The 4,397-nt window shown below is 38.0% G+C and overlaps 1 pseudogene; it reads right to left on the bottom strand.

Moving 5' to 3' along the window:
* Nucleotides 1-218: 218 nt before the first annotated feature.
* Nucleotides 219-1,752, bottom strand: LOC143272814 (geranylgeranyl pyrophosphate synthase pseudogene; annotated as a pseudogene).
* Between the last annotated feature and the right edge of the window lie 2,645 nt (nt 1,753-4,397).

The raw sequence follows: 4,397 nt of genomic DNA on the forward strand, positions 1-4,397 counted from the left end.
GAGTATTGGTATTAGTCCTTCTTTGAAAGTCTGGTAGAATTCTGCACTGAAACCGTCTGGTCCTGGGCTTTTTTTGGTTCGGAGACTTTTGATGACTGTTTCTATTTCTTTAGGGGTTATTGGTCTATTTAAATGGTTTATCTGGTCTTGATTTAATTTTGGTATGTGGTATTTATCCAGAAAATTGTCCATTTCTTCCTGGTTTTCCATTTTTGTGGAGTACAGGTTTTTTTTTTTCTTGGAAGATGTCTTTTTTATTCATAAATCCAGAACATGTGTGGTAGTAGGGAGTTGGTCACATTTAGCGTCTGACATTTCTAAGACCCGTTTTTGTGGCTCCTGGTACTTTCAACTTTGTGTTTTTTAAAAAATTAAAAAAATCTATCTCATTTGTATGAGTGCTTTGCCTATGTGTGTGTCAGTGTATTATGTGCATGTCTCCTGCCTGCAAAGTTCAGAAGAGGCCATCAGATCATCGGAACTGCAGTTATAGATGGTGGTGAACTTCTATATGGGCACTGGGAATTGAACCTGGGTTCTGTGCAAGCCTCTTAACCACTGAGCCATCACTCTAGCCCTCAAATTTGTATTTTTATGCAAAGGGATTCTGACAATGAAACACTTTCACCCACATCATCCTCATTTACTCAGTTTTTGGAGACTAGTACTTGAAAAGATAAACAGGAAGCCACTCCGCATTTTCAACTGAAAGAAGCCATTGAATCTAACCAAAATCAGCAAATATTATTCATTTTCTTCTGTGAACATCTTACTTAAATGCTTCACTAAAGCCACTAGTGCAGGGTTCCCACCACAGGCCTCAATTTGTTTATAGGCTTTAGCTTCAAGCTCTCTCAGAGTGTATCGAGTATATTCAAAAGAACCTACATCCTCCAGGTACTGCACACAGTATTTTTTAATATCTATATTTTCTGTTCTTTGGCGCAGGATATTCTGTACCTGGGTGCTTTCTGGCCTTGACCAGATGGCATGAATAGTGGGGAATGAGAACTTCCCTTCTGTCAGGTCTTCACAGAAACTTTTGTTTTCACTGTATTCTTTGGAGTGTAAATTGGCATAATCATCTCTAATCTGGAAGAAGAGTCCAAGTGTATCAAGCAGTGGCTTTAAATCTTCTTTGTAATCAGAGAACAACTGCATGAGACCCACTGCTAGTCCAAACAATCCACCTGTCTTCTGCAACACCATGGCTTTGTATTCTTCCTCAGTGGGACAGGTGTAGGTGTCCCTCCAGTAAATATCTAGGCCTTGTCCCTGATGGAGTTCCAAAAGTTGGTGTGTGAAAAGCTTTACAGCATCTGGGTGATCAAGTGTTAAGACTTTCTCCAGGCCAAGGAAATAGACATAATTGGCAGAATTGATGACAGATGGGATTCCATAGATGCTATGCGCCACTGGAAAACCACGTCGGAGCTTTGAATTGTCTTCAATATCATCAATGAGTAGGCTGGCGTTATGCAACATTTCAGTTACTTCAATGATAATCTGTAGTTTGTCTTCTGGAACTTTCAGCCAGTGATTAAATGCCTGTGAAAGTTTGGCTCTCACCTGTTTACCTATAGGGCTCTAGAAGAATTCTTTCAGCTTTCTCTTGAGTCTTCTCCATGTTTTATAAATTTCAAAGATGACGGTTCCACGATGATCTCAGACTTCAAGTCGCTGGTCAGAGACTAGCAGTACCCACATCAATTTCTCACTTTATAGTTCAGACCTCGGCTCTTCCCAAGGCCTCCTTGGAGCCCTCCCCCTACTTCACCACCTAGTACAGGTTTTTGAAGTATGATTGATGATTCTCTGGATTTCCTCGTTGTCTGTTGTTATGTCTCCCTTTTCATTTCTGATTTTGTTAATTTGGGAGCTCTCTCTTTGCCTTTTGGTTAATTTGGCTAGGGGTTTGTCTATCTTGTTAATTTTTTCAAAGAACCAACTCTTTGTTTCATTGATTTTTTTGTATTGTTCTCTTGTTTTCTCTTTCGTTGATTTCAGCCCTCAATTTGATTATTTCCTGGCGTCTATTTCTCCTGGGTGAGTTTGTTTCTTTTTGTTCTAGAGCTTTCAGTTGTGCTGTTAATTCATTGGTATGGGATTGCTCCATCTTCTTTATGTGTGCATTTAGAGCTATGAATTTTCCTCTTAGCACTGCTTTCATAGTGTCCCATAAGTTTGGGTATGTTGTACTTTCATTTTCATTGAATTCTAGGAAATCTTTAATTTCTTTCTTTATTTCTTCCTTGACCCATTGATGTTTCAGATGGGCATTATTCAGTTTCCATGAGTTTGTGGGTTTTCTATAATTTTTGTTGTTGTTGAGGTCTAACTTTAAGGCATGGTGGTCTGATAAGATACAGGAGGTTATTCCAATTTTTTTGTATCTGTTGAGATTTGTTTTGTGGCCAAGCATGTGGTCAATATTTGAGACGGTTCCATGGGGTGCTGAGAAGAAGGTATATTCTTTTGTGTTAGGATGGAATGTTCTGTAGATATTTATTAAGTCCATTTGAGTCGTAACATCTGTTAGGTCCTTTATTTCTTTGTTAAGTTTCAGTCTGGTAGATCTGTCTTTTGGTGAGAGTGGTGTGTTAAAATCTCCCACTACTAATGTGTGGGATTTGATGTGCGTTTTAAACTTTAGTAGTGTTTCTTTTATGAATGTGGGTGCTTTTGTATTTGGAGCATAAATGTTTAGAATCGAGACTTCATCTTGGTGGATTTTTCCCATGATAAATATGTAATGTCCATCCTGATCTCTTTTGATTGATTTTAGTTTGAAGTCTATTTTATTAGATATTAGGATAGCTACACCAGCTTGTTTCTTAGGTCCATTTGCTTGGAAAGCCTTTTCCCAGCCCTTTACTCGGAGGTTTGTTTGTCTTTGAAGTTAAGGTGTGTTTCTTGTATGCAGCAGATGGATGGGTCCTGTTTTCTTATCCATTCTGTTAGCCTGTATCTTTTTTTTTTTGGTTTTTCAAGACAGGGTTTCTCTGTGTAGCTTTGCGCCTTTCCTGGATCTCGCTCTGTAGACCAGGCTGGCCTCGAACTCACAGAGATCCACCTGGCTCTGCTTCCGGAGTGCTGGGATTAAAGGCGTGCACCACCACCGCCCGGCTTAGCCTGTATCTTTTTATAGGTGAGTTGAGACCATTGATATTGATGGATATTAATGACCAGTGATTGTTAATTTCTATTATTCTTTTGTGGTTGTGTTGTGTTGTCCTTCTTTGGTGTATGTTGGTGTGGGATTATCTATTGCTTGATTTTTCATGGATGTGTTTAGCTTCTTTGGGTTGGATTTTTCCCTTCTATTGCTTTCTGTAGGGCTGGATTTGTGGACAGGTATTGATTAAATCTGGTTTTATCCTGGAATATTTTGTTTACTCCGCCTATGGTGATTGAGAGTTTTGCTGGGTATAATAGTCTGGGTTGGCATCCGTGGTCTCTTAGTGTCTGCATAAGATTTGTCCATGATCTTCTAGCTTTCATAGTCTCTATTGAGAAGTCTGGTGTTATTCTGATGGGTTTGCCTTTATATGTTACTTGGTCTTTTTCCTTTGCGGCTCTTAATATTTTTTCTTTGTTCTGTGTGTTTAGTGTTTTGATTATTATGTGGCGAGGGGATTTTTTTTTTTTTTTTTTTTTTTTGGATCCGGCCTATTCGGTGTTCTGTAAGCTTCTTGTATCTTCATTTGTATTTCTTTCTTTAGGTTAGGAAAGTTTTCTTCTATGATTTTGTTGAATATATTTTCTGTGCCTTTGAGTTGGTATTCTTCTCCTTCTTCTATCCCTATTATTCTTAGGTTTGGTCTTTTCATGGTGTCCCAAATTTCCTGGACGTTTTGTGTTATGACTTTTTTGTCTTTAGTGTTTTCTTTGACTGACGAATCTATTTTCTCTATTGTGTCTTCAGTGTCAGAGATTCTCTGTTCCATCTCTTGCAATCGGTTGGTTATGCTTGTTTCTGTAGTTCCTGTTCATTTAGTCAGGATTTCTATTTCCAGCATTCCCTCAGCATGTGTTTTCTTTATTGTGTCAAATTCATTTTTCAGATCTTGGAACGTTTCTTTCATCTGTTTAATTGCTTTTTCTTGGCTTTCTTTGATTTCTTTCCATTTTTTGTTCGTTTTTTCTTCCGTTTCTTTAAGGGAGTTTTTTATTTCCTCTTTAATGGAGTTTTCCATTACCTCTTTAAGGGAATTTTTTATTTCTTCTTTAAGGGAATGTTTTATTTCTTCTTTAAGGGCCTCTATCATCTTCTTAACGTTGCTTTTAGGGTTGATTTCTTCTGTTTCTTCTGTCTTGGTATGTTCAGGTCTTGCAGGTGTAGAATCACTAGGTTCTGATGTTGCTATATAGGTCTTTATGCTGTTGCCTGTATTTTT

The sequence above is a fragment of the Peromyscus maniculatus genome, chromosome 4 (assembly GCF_049852395.1).
Source record: "Peromyscus maniculatus bairdii isolate BWxNUB_F1_BW_parent chromosome 4, HU_Pman_BW_mat_3.1, whole genome shotgun sequence".
Taxonomy (NCBI): domain Eukaryota; kingdom Metazoa; phylum Chordata; class Mammalia; order Rodentia; family Cricetidae; genus Peromyscus; species Peromyscus maniculatus.